Here is a 16,168-nt window from a genome sequence, read left to right as displayed (position 1 = left end):
AATCCATTTTGAGTTTATTTTTGTGTATGGTGTCAGGGAGTGTTCTAATTTCATACTTTTACATGTATCTGTCCAGTTTTCCCAGCACCACTTATTGAAGAGGCTGTCTTTTCTCCACTGTATATGCTTGCCTCCTTTATCAAAGATAAGGTGACCATATGTGCGTGGGCTTATCTCTGGGCTTTCTATCCTGTTCCATTGATCTATATTTCTGTTTTTGTGCCAGTACCAAACTGTCTTGATTACTGTAGCTTTGTAATATAGTCTGAAGTCAGGGAGCCTGATTCCTCCAGCTCCATTTTTCGTTCTCAAGATTGCTTTGGCTATTCGGGGTCTTTTGTGTTTCCATACAAATTGTGAAATTTTTTGTTCTAGTTCTGCGAAAAATGCCAGTGGTAGTTTGATAGGGATTGCATTGAATCTGTAGATTGCTTTGTGTAGTAGAGTCATTTTCACAATGTTGATTCTTTCAATCCAAGAACATGGTATATCTCTCCATCAGTTTGTACCATCTTTAATTTCTTTCATCAGTGTCTTATAATTTTCTGCATACAGGTCTTTTGTCTCCTTAGGTAGGTTTATTCCTAGATATTTTATTCTTTTTGTTGCAATGGTAAACGGGAGTGTTTTCTTAATTTCACTTTCAGATTTTTCGTCATTAGTGTATAGAAATGCAAGAGATTTCTGTGCATTAATTTTGTATCCTGCTACTTTACCAAATTCATTGATTAGCTCTAGTAGTTTTCTGGTAGCATCTTTAGGATTCTCTATGTATAGTATCCTGTCATCTGCAAACAGTGACAGTTTTACTTCTTCTTTTCCGATTTGGATTCCTTTTATTTCTTTTTCGTCTCTGATTGCTGTGGCTAACACTTCCAAAACTATGTTGAATAGTAGTGGTGAGAGTGGGCAACCTTGTCTTGTTCCTGATCTTAGTGGAAATGGTTTCAGTTTTTCACCATTGAGGACAATATTGGCTGTGGGTTTGTCATATATGGCCTTTATTATGTTGAGGAAAGTTCTCTCTATGCCTACTTTCTGCAGGGCTTTTATCATAAATGGGTGTTGAATTTTGTCAAAAGCTTTCTCTGCATCTATTGAGATGATCATATGGTTTTTCTCTTTCAATTTGTTAATATGGTGTATCACGTTGATTGATTTGCGTATACTGAAGAATCCTTGCATTCCTGGGATAAACCCCACTTGATCATGGTGTATGATCCTTTTAATGTGTTGTTGGATTCTGTTTGCTAGTATTTTGTTGAGGATTTCTGCATCTATGTTCATCAGTGATATTGGCCTGTAGTTTTCTTTCTTTGTGACATCTTTGTCTGGTTTTGGTATCAGGGTGATGGTGGCCTCGTAGAATGAGTTTAGGAGTGTTCCTCCCTCTGCAATATTTTGGAAGAGTTTGAGAAGGATAGGTGTTAGCTCTTCTTTAAATGTTTGATAGAATTCGCCTGTGAAGCCATCTGGTCCTGGGCTTTTGTGTGTTGGAAGATTTTTAATCACAGTTTCAATTTCAGTGCTTGTGATTGGTCTGTTCATATTTTCTATTTCTTCCTGGTTCAGTCTCGGCAGGTTGTGCCCACCTACTTCTTATTACTTGTTTTAAAATATTTTCATGCTCACAATTAAGTATTAAAATAAATGCAGCTAAGAAATGTTTATGTAATGTAGTTCTATTTATGTATCAAATTCCAAATTTATTGCTTTCAAAAATAGGAATTTATAGCATATTTTGACAAATACTGTAGACCGGCTCACAACCCATCCCAATTCACTTCTTCCCTGCCTTTCTCTATATGGAAGACTGGAAACAGAACACACAAGCTTCCAGAGTCCCTTGCAGCTAGGGGTGGCCATTTGACACAGTTTGGTCAATAAGATGCACACAGAGGGTCCCAGAAGAGGGCTTTCCTTCCCAAATAAAAAGCCAAGGTTTGACAGGAAGTTTTTTGCCTTCCTGCCTGGAATATGCACTCAATGACTAGAGATGCAGCAACCGTCTTGCCATCATGAGGATGTAAACCACATGCTAATGTTGGTGAAGCAGGAATATAGAAGGAGCCTGGTTTCTTGGTGACATCTGAACAGCTATGCCATCTTTTGATCACCTACCTCTCAGCTTCTTTTTATGTGAGAAAAATAAACCCCTTCCATGTGAAAGGAACTGGGCTTTCAGATATTCACAGACAAGTGCAATCCTAACTGATATACACAATAGCCAGAATTTTAAAAGACATTCCTGCTTTCCAACAGTGTTCCATTTTTTATGTGACTTTGGTCCTGATTTATAGTTCTGAAACATTGGAAGTACAGATTCAAATTAGATACTAGATTCATTGGAATGGTGTTCATTTAGTTGGGCACAAACTGGAACAGAGTTAAGTCCCCACCCTAATTGTGGGAAAATGGCCAGCAAAGCCTGTGATCATAGAGACTATGTTTCTTCCAAAAAGTCTGGACATCACTTCACCCAAAGCAATCGGCGTGGAGCAGGAGAGGGAGAGTAAGATGGTTGGACTTAACCCATCACCACCATTTTGCTTTGCATGGATGCAGACTTAGTCTTTGGTTGGAAAAACTAGAAGGGAACTTGGGGAATCATTTTGTCCATCTTTTCACCTTGGGTAAGGACCCCTCTGGAGTTATACCAGACATATATGATAACCAATCTTGTTTTAATAGAATCTGATAAAGCCCAAGAAACTGCCAGCAACACCATAACTACCAGGAACATCATTTAAATCTGTACTGCTTATTGGTTGATATATCTGGTTCTAGTATTAATAAAGAAAAATGTCATTAAAATAGCATACAAAGTAGTTCTTCTTCTCCAAAGAAGACAAATCCTCTGCCTTTTCCCTCAGGAGGCCATTTCAACACTTAAAAACTTGCAGTAAATTCCTTTTTTATTTAAATAGAATGTGCATTGCATGTGGGAATAAAAAGCCCTTTGTCTTTTCTTTCTTTCTTTCTTTTTTTTTTTTTAATAAATTTATTTATTTATTTATTTTTGGATGTGTTGGGTCTTAGTTTCTGTGCAAGGGCTTTCTCCAGTTGGCGGCGAGCGGGGGCCACTCTTCATCGCGGTGCGCGGGCCTCTCACTGTCGCGGCCTCTCCCGTTGCGGAGCACAGGCTCCAGACGCGCAGGCTCAGTAGTTGTGGCTCACGGGCCTAGCCTAGCCCTGTCTTTTCTTTCTAAAGCAGAGTAGTGGAGCGGCAAGTTGGTTGGTTGTGGAGTAAGGCAGCCCTAGATTCAAGTTGTAGTTCTTCCACTTCCTAGCCGGTGAACTTGATTGTTACTTAACTACACTGAGCCTCAGCTTCTCATCCGTAAAATAAGCAGAGACATAGCCACACTATACTTGCATTGTGGCAAGAAGCTAATGTACGTAAAATGCTAGAACATCATTTGCATTGAAAGTGAGTACACAGGACTTCCCTGGTGGCGCAGTGGTTAAGAATCTGCCTGCCAATGCAGGGGACATGGGTTCGAGCCCTGGTCCGGGAAGATTCCACATGCCGCGGAGCAACAATCTCATGAGCCACGACTACTGAAGCCTGCGCACCTAGAGCCCGTGCTCTGCAACAAGAGAAGCCGCCGCAATGAGAAGCCTGTGCACCGCAACGAAGGGTAGCCCCAGCTCGCCGCAACTAGAAAAAGCCCGTACACAGCAACGAAAACCCAATGCAGCCAAAAAAAAAAAAAAAAAAAAAAAAAAAAAATAGTGAGTATACAATAGTAGTTCTCTCCCACCTTGCTCTCCCTACTGGACAGCAGCTCACTGCTTACAATAGCTTTAGAGCTTCAAGGAGCATCCCTGAATTGCCCACAACTCTCTACTGCCAGTTAACTAAATTCAAAGTCCTAATCTCATCCTCTTTGCTCTTATTTTTCAGTCCTTGGATTCTAACATTGGACCTTGTTTTCAAAACAATTTTTAAAAATGTGTTTGCAATTTGGAGAGATCACATTTTTATAAGTTAAGCACCAAATATCAGTATTTGAGAATCAAAAACATTGACCTGTACATTTTAGGTTGCCGTGCATACAAAATTCTCGATCTAAGTTGTCGATCCATAATTGGGGTTTACGCCATGGTGCTAACAGCAAAATGGAGTAATTAGACAATCATCTGGATTGTTCCAGCCAACAATACTCTGACCACAAATACTTGGTGGATTGGGAGACAAAGACTCCTCTGGTACAATTATCTGCACTGTGATCTTCACTTTGGATGGATGCTGTCTCAGCCCCAAGTGAGGTCTGCTGCACAATTTTAAGAAAGGAAACATTTCAGACCATGGATTGTTTCTTAAAGCCATGCACATGACTCTTGGCTAATAGAGTGCTGGATCAGCCAACTTCTGGCAGCTTTGCGTCTTGGCTCCACTGACATATGTGCAATTTCAGACTTGAAGCCACACATGAAGTCATTGGGAAGCTCACACAATTCATCTCTAAAAATCTGCCATACAGTGGTTCTTGTCTTTTCCAGCAATGTAATCCCTAGGAATTGTGATGATTTGAGCATTTTAAAAGAAATCACCAATTAATCGTCATTCATTTAGGACTTATTCATTTATCTTTGTTAAGAAAAACCTTTTGAAAAAACCCAGAAAATGGAATGAAAGAATGAAATAACTGTAGTATAGTTTGGTTCAGGGATTTTGTTTTTCTTGTTCTTATACAATCACTCATGGCATAAGATCCTAACACAGGGAAAGGAACCGACAAAACCCACTTTCAGTACTAACAGAAGCCCCATAGATTTCCTCCACCTCTGCAGTTTGGAGGTGATGAAACCAAGACCTAACGAGTTTCAATGATTTGGTTAGTGTCATGTGGTGAGTTAGTGGCTTAACCATGGCTTTGGTGTTTTTCTTATGATCCGTGACTGTGCTAACTACCACTTCCTCAGTGAGGCAATCCCGGACCACCTTAGCTAAAGAAGTATCCCCTTCCCCACCCTTGTAGTCACTCTGTCTCATGACCACATTTTATTTTCTTCATAGCACTTATCAGTCTTCCAAATTACATTGTGATTTATAATTTTGTTGACTCCTCCTCTACAGGTATGAAGGCAGAGACCTGGGCTCTTGTTCACTGCTATATCTAGAATAATATTTAGTACATAGTAGGTGCCCAATAAATATTTGTGGCCTGAATGGACCAGAACTGGGAGGAAAGGAACTTCTGTTCATTGGGCATCTACTATTCTGGGTGCTTTGCTGATTGTTTATGTCTGTTACACACGCTTGAGAGGTAAATGACATACTTGGAGTCTTGGAGTTAGAAAGTGGTGAAGCCAGGATTCAAATCCAGGGATATTTCACTTCAAATCCTGAACCTGGCCAACACTGGAAATTATTTCCAGTGTTCAATGGTTCCTGCTCTACCACGCCTTCTGTGACCTCTCTTTGAGGTATCTGGACTTCCCAGTATGTGTTTTGACATCTCCCTGTTGGCTTGTGTGTCTCTGCCACCCAAATCTCCAGAGAAATCAATCTGATTATGTTTTATTCAGCACTGTGAATATTCTATGTTGCTGGTTTCTCTGTGTAAAGTTCATTGAGTAATTTTCTCAGATTATAGATACAGCTCATGCTCTTCTAATACGGTGGTGAATTCCACTGAGTTGTACTGACTTATAATAAAAGGCCTACAAAGGGAAAGAAATCTACCCATTGGCTGACACTGAAGCCTGATGCAATCAAAGGGGTTGATGACAAGAAGTTCAGATGGTCACAGGGCTTAGAAGGTCATGTGTGCTGAAAGATGAGGAAAACACTGGGATAGAAACAAGACAGTAAATCACTCTGAAATAATGTTGATTCTGACCACAGGGAAATCCAAAAATTTGAATGGGGGAAAGTGCTCCATCTCTTGTCCTTAACAGAACTTTTCACCTCCTTCAGGTGAAGGTCGTATGGGATGCCGCAATCCATTTTTCCCCAGATTACAAAACATACTGAGCAGAGTGACTGTCAAACTTTGATGCAGATCTGAATCCTCTGGTGAATGATTAACACAGGGACCCAGGGACCTGCTTTATTTAGTTAATGAGGCAGAGTAAAGGCCTCCTGAATGACAAACATAATCATCTTTCACTAGCTCACTCTTCCTTGCAGGGGGCAGTATGGGCCTGACCCAGTCCAGAGGATGGGGTTGTGAAAAGAGCACAAGACTTCAAAAATCTGTGCTTCACCCCCAGCCCTGCTAATTTCTAAGTGTATGACTTTGGATTATGTCTTCACATCTTTGAGCTTCAGTTTCCTTGTCTGAAATCCTCACGGTCCATGGTCAGCAACATTTACCTAGAAGGCCATGAACAGATAAGTGACCTGGAAGATAAAATAGTGGAAATAACTACTGCACAGCAGAATAAAGAAAAAAGACTGAAAAGAATTGAGGACAGTCTCAGAGACCTCTGGGACAACATTAAACGCACCAACATTCGAATTATAGGGGTCCCAGAAGAAGAAGAGAAAAAGAAAGGGACTGAGAAAATATTTGAAGAGATTATAGTTGAAAACTTCCCTAATATGGGTAAGGAAAGAGTCACCCAAGTCCAGGAAGCGCAGAGAGTCCATTACAGGATAAATCCAAGGAGAAACACACCAAGACACATATTAGTCAAACTATCAAAAATTAAATACAAAGAAAAAATATTAAAAGAAGCAAGGGAAAAACAACAAATAATATACAAGGGAATCCCCATAAGGTTAACAGCTGATCTTTCAGCAGAAACTCTGCAAGCAGGACAGGTGGCAGGACACATTTAAAGTGATGAAGGGGAAAAACCTACAACCAAGATTACTCTATCCAGCAAGGATCTCATTCAGATTTGAGGGAGAAATTAAAACCTTTACAGACAAGCAAAAGCTTAGAGAATTCAGCACCACCAAACCAGCTTTCCAACAAATGGTAAAGGAACTTCTCTAGACAGGAAACACAAGAGAAGGAAAAGACCTACAATAACAAGCCCAAAACAATTAAGAAAATGGTAATAGGATCATACATATTGATAATTACCTTAAATGTAGATGGATTAAATGCTCCAACCAAAAGACATAGACTGGCTGAATGGATACAAAAACAAGACCCGTATATATGCTGTCTACAAGAGACCCACTTCAGACCTAGGGACACATACAGACTGAAAGTGAGGGGATGGAAAAAGGTATTCCATGCAAATGGAAATCAAAAGAAAGCTGGAGTAGCAATTCTCATTTCAGACAAAATAGATTTAAAACAAAGACTATTTCAAGAGACAAAGAGGGATGGATAAAGGATGCAAGTGAAAGAACCCGACAACACAAGGGAAGGAGGCAGTGGTTAGAAACGTGGACTTCCTCCATTATGATAAAGCTGGATCATTTACTCCCAAATGCAGCCCTGCCAGCCATCACCTGTGTGGCCATGGCAAGTTACTTAGTTACTGCTAGCCTCAGTTTCTCATGTATGTGAGACGAAAACAATACTTTACTTACATTAACTCTCAAGCTTCATGCAAACCCCACTATTATTACCTTTATTTTATGGAAAGGAAACTGAGGCACAGAGGAGTTAAATAACCAACCCTGGGTCACACAGAGGCTAATCAGTATGTGTCTCCAGGTGCTCTGGTTGCAAGACACTACTCTTTACCAGTGAGCCACCTGCTCCAAAGACCACATGACACACGGCCAGTAGACAGCCAAACATATGGCAAATGCTCAGTAAATGTTTCCCAATATTTGAAGAATTTCCGTTCACATTCCAGACATACATCCCTCCACCTTATGATTCACTGCATCACACATGTTCCCTGCAGCCATAGGGTTCTTGATGAGGGACCCTGGAAAAGGACATGAGGTCCTGGGGAAGCTGTAGGGACTCACGGAACAGAGGTCGATCGAAACAGAACTATTTCTTTTAAGTGAGCTACATTCCTGCAATTACTTCTAAGCCCTTAACCACAATCTAATTTAAAATACACGTAAAAGGGAGACTTTCAAGATGGCGGAGGAGTAAGACGTGGAGATCACCTTCCTCTCCACAAATACATCAGAAATACATCTACACGTGGAACAACTCCTACAGAACACCTACTGAATGCTGGCAGAAGACATCAGACTTCCCAAAAGGCAAGAAACTCCCCACGTACCTGGGTAGGGCAAAAGAAAAAAGAAAAAACAGAGACAAAAGAATAGGGACAGGACCTGTACCTCTGGGAGGGAGCTGTGAAGGAGGAGAAGCTTCCACACACTAGGAAGCCCCTTCACTGATGGAGACAGGGGATGGCAGGGTGGAAGCTTTGGAGCCACAGAGGAGAGCACAGAAACAGGGGTGCAGAGGGCAAAGCAGAGAGGTTTCCGCACAGAGGATCTGTGCCGACCAGCACTCACCAGCCTGAGAGGCTTATCTGCTCACCTGCGGGACGGGTGGGGGCTGGGAGCTGAGACTTGGGCTTTGGAGGTTGGATCCCAGGGAGAGGACTGGAGTTGACTGCGTGAACACAGCCTGAAGGGGGCTAGTGTGCCACAGCTAGCCAGGAGTGAGTCCAGGAAAAACTATGGACCTGCCTAGGAGGCAAGAGACCATTGTTTCAGGGTGCACAAGGAGACAGGATTCAGAGCACCGCCTAAACGAGCTCCAGAGATGGGCGCGAGTTGCAGGTATCAGTGTGGATCTCAGAGACGGGTATGAAACACTAAGGCTGCTGCTACAGCCACCAAGAAGCCTGTGTGCAAGCACAGGTCACTATGCACACCTCCCCTCCTGGGAGCTTGTGCAGCTCACCACTGCCAGGGTCCTGTGATCCAGGGACAACTTCCCCAGAGAACACACGGCGTGCCTCAGGCTGTTGTAATGTTACTCTGGCCTTTGCCGCCTCAGGCTCGCCTCGCATTCCGTACCCCTCCTTCCCCCCAGCCTGAGTGAGCCAGAGACCCCAAATCAGCTGCTCCTTTAATCCAGTCCTGTCTGGGTGGGGAACAGAAGCCCTCCGGTGACCTACACACAGAGGTGGGGACAAATACAAAGATGAACACCAGGAGCTGTGTGAACAAAGAAGAGAAAGGGAAATCTCTCCATGCAGCCTCAGGAGCAGTGGATTAAACCCCCAAAATCAACTTGATGTACCTGCATCTGTGGAATACCTGAATAGACAAAGAATCAACTCAAAATTGAGGTGGTGGACTTTGGGAGCAACTATTGACTTGGGGTTTAATGTATGCAACTGACTAGTTTCTGATTTATGTTTATCTTAGTTTAGTTTTTAGCACTTGTTATCATTGGTGGATCTGTTTTTTGGTTTGGTTGCTCTCTTCTTTCTTTCTTTTTTTTTTAATTACCTTTAATTTTTTTTATTTTTAATAACTTTTAAAATTTTTTATTTTTTAATAACTTTATTTTATGTTATTTTTTTCTTTCTTTCTTTCTTTTTTTCTCCCTTTTCTTCTGAGCTGTGTGGCTGACAGGGTCTTGGTGCTCCGGCTGGATGTCAGCCCTGTGCCTCTGAGGTGGGAGAGCCGAGTTCAGGATATCGGTCAACCAGAGACCTCCTGGCTCCATGTAATATCAAACAGCGAAAGCTCTCTCAGAGATCTCTACCTCAACGCTAAGACCCAGCTCCACTCAACGACCAACAAGCTACAGTGCTGGACACCCTATGCCAAACAAGTAGCAAGACAGGAACACAACCCCACACATTAGCAGAGAGACTGCTTAAAATCATAATAACGACACAGACACACCAAAACACACCACCGGACGTGGTCCTGACCACCAGAAAGAAAAGATCCAGCCTCATCCACCAGAACACAGGCACCAGTCCCCTCTACCAGGAAGCCTACACAACCCACAGAACCAAACGTACCCACTAGGAGCAGACACCAAAAAAACCAGGAACTACAAACCTGTCGCCTGCAAAAAGGAGACCCCAAAACACAGTAAGTTAAGCAAAATGAGATGACAGAGAAACACACAGCAGATGAAAGGGCAAGGTGAAAACCCACTACACCAAGAGGAAATAGGCAGTCTACCTGAAAAAGAATTCAGAGTGATGATAGAAAAGATGATCCAAAATCTTGGAAATAGAATGGAGAAAATACAACAAACACTTAACAAGGACCTAGAAGAACTAAAGAGCAAACAAACAATGATGAACAATAAAATAAATGAAATTAAAAATTCTCTAGAAGGAATCAATAGCAGAATAACTGAGGGAGAAGAACGGATAAGTGACCTGGAAGCAAAAATATTGGAAGTAACTACCACAGAGCAGAATAAAGAAAAAAGAATGAAAAGAATTGAAGACAGTCTCAGAGACCTCTGGGACAACATTAAACACATGAACATTTGAATTATAGGGGTCCCAGAAGAAGAAGAGAAAAAGAAAGGGACTGAGAAAATATTTGAAGAGATTATAGTTGAAAATTTCCTAATATGGGAAAGGAAATAGTCAATCAAGCCCAGGAAGCAAAGAGAGTCCCATACAGGATAAGAACGAGGAGAAACATGCCAAGACACATATTAATCAAACTATCAAAAACTAAATACAAAAAAAAAATATATTAAAAGCAGCAAGGGAAAAACAACAAATACCATACAAGGGAATCCCGATAAGGTTAACAGCTGATCTTTCACAGAAACTCTGCAAGCCAGAAGGGAATGGCAAGACATATTTAAAGTGATGAAAGGGAAAAACCTACAACCAAGATTACTCTACCCAGCAAGGATCTCATTCAGATTCGATGGAGAGATTAAAACCTTTACAGGCAAATGAAAACCAAGAGAATTCAGCACCACCAAACCAGCTTTACAACAAATGGTAAAGGAACTTCTCTGGTAGAAAACACAAGAGAAGGAAAAGACCTACAATAAGAAAACCAAAATAATTAAGAAAATGGTAATAGGAACATACATATCGATAATTACCTTAAATGTAAATGGATTAAATGCTCCAACGAAAAGACATAGACTGGCTGAGTGGATACAGAAACAAGACCTGTACATATGCTGTCTACAAGAGACCCACTTCAGACCTAGGGACACATCCAGACTGAAAGTGAGGGGATGGAAGAAGATATCCCATGCAAATGGAAAACAAAAGAGAGCTGAAGTAGTAATTCTCATATCAGACAAAATAGACTTTAAAATAAAGACTATTACAAGAGACAAAGAAGGACACTACATAATGATCCAGGGATCAATCCAAGAAGAAGATATAACAATTGCAAATATGTATGCTCCCAACATGGGAGCACCTCAATACATAAGGCAAATGCTAACAGCCATAAATGTGGACATTGACAGTAACACAATCATAGTAGGGGAATTTAACACCCCACTTTCACCAATGGACAGGTCATCCAAAATGAAAATAAATAAGGAAACACAAGCTTTGAATGATACATTAAACAAGATGAACTTAATTGATATTTATAGGACATTCCATCCAAAAACAGCAGATTACACTTTCTTCTCAAGTGCTTATGGAACATTCTCCAGGATAGATCATACCTTGGGTCACAAATCAAGCCTCGGGAAATTTAAGAAAATTGAAATCGTATCAAGTATTTTTTCTGACCACAATGCTATGAGACTAGATATCAATTACAGGAAAAAAATCTGTAAAAAATACAAACACATGGAGGCTAAACAATACAATACTTAATAACCAAGAGATCACTAAAGAAATCAAAGAGGAAATTAAAAAATACCTAGAGACAAATGACAATGAAAACACGACGACCCAAAACCTATGGGATGTGGCAAAAGCAGTCCTAAGTGGGAACTTTATAACAATACAATCCTACCTCAAGAAACAAGTAGCACCTCAAATAAAAAACCTAAACTTACAGCTGAAGCAATTAGAGAAAGAAGAACAAAAAACCCCCAAAGTTAGCAGAAGGAAAGAAATCATAAAGATCAGATCAGAAATAAATGAAAAAGAAATGAAGGAAACAACAGTAAAGATCAATAAAACTAAAAGCTGGTTCTTTGAGAAGATAAGCAAAACTGATAAACCTGTAGCCAGACTCATCAAGAAAAAAAGGGAGAAGACTCAAATCAACAGAATTAGAAACGAAAAAGGAGAAGTAACAACTGAACCTGCAGAATTAAAAAGGATCATGAGAGATTACTACCAGCAACTGTATTCCAATAAAATGGACAACCTGGAAGAAACGGATAGTTTCTTAGAAAAGCACAACCTTCCGAGACTGAACCAGGAAGAAATAGAAAATATAAACAGACCAATCACAAGCACTGAAATTGAAACTGTGATTAAAAATCTTCCAACAAACAAGAACCCAGGACCAGATGGCTTCACAGGTGAATTTTATCGAACATTTAGAGAAGAGATAACACCTATCTTTCTCAAACTCTTCCAGAATATAGCAGAGGGAGGAGCACTCCCAAACTCATTCTACGAGGCCACCATCACCCTGATACCAAAACCAGACAAAGATGTCACAAAGAAAGAAAACTACAGGCCAATATCACTGATGAACATAGATGCAAAAATCCTCAACAAAATACTAGCAAACAGAGTCCAGCAGCACATTGAAAGGATCATACAGCATGATCAAGTGGGGTTTATCCCAGAAATTGCAAGGATTCTTCAATACACGCAAATCAATAAATGTGATAAACCATATTAACAAATTGAAGGAGAAAAACCATATGATAATCTCAATAGATGCAGAAAAAGCTTTTGAAAAAATTCAATACCCATTTACGATAAAAACCTTCCAGAAAGTAAGCATAGAGAGAATTTACCTCAACATAATAAAGGCCGTACATATCAAACCCACAGCCAACATCATTCTCAATGGTGAAAAATTGAAAACATTTCCTGTAAGATCAGGAATAAGACAGGGTTGTCCACTCTCACCACCATTATTTTACATAATTTTGGAAGTTTTAGCCACAGCAATCAGAGAAGAAAAAGAAATAAAAGAATCCAAATCAGAAAAGAAGAAGTAAAACTGTCACTATTTGCAGATGACATGGTAGTATACATAGAGAATCCTAAAGATGCTACTAGAAAACTACTAGAGCCAATCAATGAATTTGGTAAAGTAGCAGGATACAAAATTAATGCACAGAAATCTCTTGCATTCCTATACACTAATGATGAAAAATCTAAAAGAGAAATTAAGGAAACACTCCCATTTACCATTGCAAAAAAAGAATAAAATACCTAGGAATAAACCTACCTAAGGAGAGAAAAGAACTGTATGGAGGAAACTGTAAGACACTGATGAAAGAAATGAAAGAGGATACAAACAGATGAAGGAATATACGATGTTCTTGGATTGGAAGAATCAACACTGTGAAAATTACTATACTACCCAAAGCAATCTACAGAATCAGTGCAATCTCCATCAAACTACCAGTCATTTTTCACAGAACTAGAACAAAAAATCTCACAATTTGTATAGAAACACAAAAGACGCCGAATAGCCAAAACAATCTTGAGAAAGAAAAATGGAGCTGGAGGTTTCAGGCTCCCTGACTTCAGACTATATTACAAAGCTACAGTAATCAAGACAGTATGGTACTGGCACAAAAGCAGAAATATAGATCAGTGGAACAGGATAGAAAGCCCAAAGATAAACCCACGCACATATGGTCACCTTATTTTTGATAAAGGAGGTAAGAATATACAATGGAGAAAAGACATCCTCTTCAATAAGTGGTGCTGGGAAAACTGGACAGCTACATGTAAAAGAATGAAATTACAACACTCCCTAACACTATACACAATAATAAACTCAAAATGGATTAAAGACATAAATGTAAGGCCAGACACTCTAAAACTCTTGGAGGAAAACATAGACAGAACACTCTATGACATAAATTACAGCAAGATCCTTTTTAACCCACTTCCTAGAGAAATGGAAATAAGAAAAAAAATAAAGAAATGGGACCTAATGAAACTTAAAATCTTTTGCACAGCAAAGGAAAACATAAACAAGATGAAAAGAAAACCCCCACAATGGAAGAAAATATTTGCAAATGAAGCAACTGACAAAGGATTAATCTCAAAAATTTACAAGCAGCTCATGCAACTCAGTATCAAAAAAACAAACAACCCAATCCAAAAATGAGCTGAAGGCCTAAATAAACATTTCTCCAAAGAATATATACGGATTGCCAACAAACACATGAAAGAATGCTCAACATCACTAATCATTAGAGAAATGCAAATGAAAAGCACAATGAAGTATCACCACACATCAGTCAGAATGGCCATCATCAAAAAATCTACAAACAATAATTGCTGGAGAGGGTGTGGAGAAAAGGGAACCCTCTTGCACTGTTGGTGGGAATGTAAATTGATACAGCCACTTTGGAGAACAGTATGGAGGTTCCTTAAAAAACTAAAAATAGAACTACCATACAACCCAGCAATCCTACTACTGGGCATATACCCTGAGAAAACCATAATTCAAAAAGAGTCAGGGGCTTCCCTGGTGACACAGTGGTTGAGAGTCTGCCTGCCAATGCAGGGGACACGGGTTCGAGCCCTGGTCTGGGAGGATCCCACATGCCGTGGAGCGGCTGAGCCCGTGAGCCACAATTGCTGAGCCTGCGCGTCTGGAGCCTGTGCTCCGCAATGGGAGAGGCCGTGATGGTGAGAGGCCTGCGCACCGTGATGAGGAGTGGCCCTCGCTTGCCACAACTGGAGGAAGCCCTCGCACAGAAACGAAGACCCAACACAGCCAAAACTAAATAAATAAATAAATTTATAAAAAAAAAAAAAAAAAGAGTCATGTACCGCATGACTGCAATGTTCATTGCAGCTCTATTTACAATAGCCAGGACCTGGAAGCAACCTAGGTGTCCATCAATAGATGAATGGATAGAGAAGATGTGGCACATATACACAATGGACTATTACTCAGCCATAAAAAGAAACGAAATTGAGTTATTTTTGGTGAGGTAGATGGACCTAGAGTCTGTCATACAGAGTGAAGTAAGTCAGAAAGAGAAAAACAAATACCATATGCTAACACATATATATGGAATCCAAAAAAAAAAAAGAAAAAATGGTTCTGAAGAACCTAGGGGCAGGACAGGAACAAAGATGCAGACGTAGAGAATGGACTTGAGGACACGGGGAGGGGAAGGGTAAGCTGGGACGAAGTGAGAGAGTGGCATGGACATATATACACTACCAAATGTAAAACAGATAGCTAATGGGAAGCAGCCGCATAGCACAGGGAGATCAGCTCGGTGCCTTGTGACCACCTAGAGGGGTGGGATAAGGAGGGTGGGAGGGAGACTCAAGAGAGAGGAGATATGGGGATATATGTATTTATATAGCTGATTCACTTTGTTATAAAGCAAAAACTAACACACCATTGTACAGCAATTATACTCTAATAAAGATGTTAAAAAACAATACTCATAAAAGACACATGTTCTAGAACAATGCATTATTTATGAAACTATGCAATCCATTCATAGAATTACTATTAATACAAACTCGTAGTTTTACCAATGCAGTCTAGATATTTACATACATATATTGCAATGAATGCATTGTGTTTTCCAAAGCTATGTGCAGTTATGGCACATTTATTTAATAAAATAAACAGTAAATAAATCAGCACCCTTAACCAAAAGTAAATTGAGCGCACGGTTTATACTGCTACAAGGAAATCTCCACAAGACAGTAAGAGCTTTAATGTTTTCTTTTTCCTCTATTTAAAGCCTACAAAACAAAGGAAAAACCTTCAACTTGAATTATGTAGCCACTGACTCAATGATCATTCTTTTTTTCAGGGGAGGCGACGGACCCCCTTTTGTTTGCTCCCACAAGTGTGCACATCAGCCTCTCACTCCTCTTGTTTATGGATCTATAGCCATGAGAGAGCGTATCTGCCAAGTCAAGGGCTGTTTTCAAAACTAACCCAAGCAAAGCAGATTTTCACTTTTGCTTTCTCTCTTCTGTTCCACATGAGCTGCCCCCAGAGGAGATGTTTCATTGAGAAAGTCCAGGTCAGTAAACACCCCCAAACCTCAGAGAAGAACAGAGAAAGAGTAACACGAGCGTGAGCCAAACGACTCATCTCTGGGAGGAAAAATAGACTGAAGAGGTTTCATTTCAATCGGGAGAGAGGGATCTTTACTTACATCGCTTGCAAGACCTTCCAACAGCT

At 40.2% G+C, this 16,168-nt stretch overlaps 1 protein-coding gene across 1 annotated transcript in view; it reads right to left on the bottom strand.

Moving 5' to 3' along the window:
- Window positions 1-16,168, bottom strand: part of C1QTNF7 (C1q and TNF related 7) — a 90,168-nt gene extending 74,000 nt beyond the window's left edge. Inside the window, exon 1 of the mRNA XM_061191252.1 lies at window positions 16,143-16,168. The gene's annotated coding sequence lies outside the window, so the exon portion shown is untranslated. The remainder of the gene's footprint in view (window positions 1-16,142) is intronic.

The sequence above is a fragment of the Eubalaena glacialis genome, chromosome 5 (genome assembly GCF_028564815.1).
Source record: "Eubalaena glacialis isolate mEubGla1 chromosome 5, mEubGla1.1.hap2.+ XY, whole genome shotgun sequence".
Taxonomy (NCBI): domain Eukaryota; kingdom Metazoa; phylum Chordata; class Mammalia; order Artiodactyla; family Balaenidae; genus Eubalaena; species Eubalaena glacialis.
This window is presented reverse-complemented; position numbering and strand designations above follow the sequence as displayed.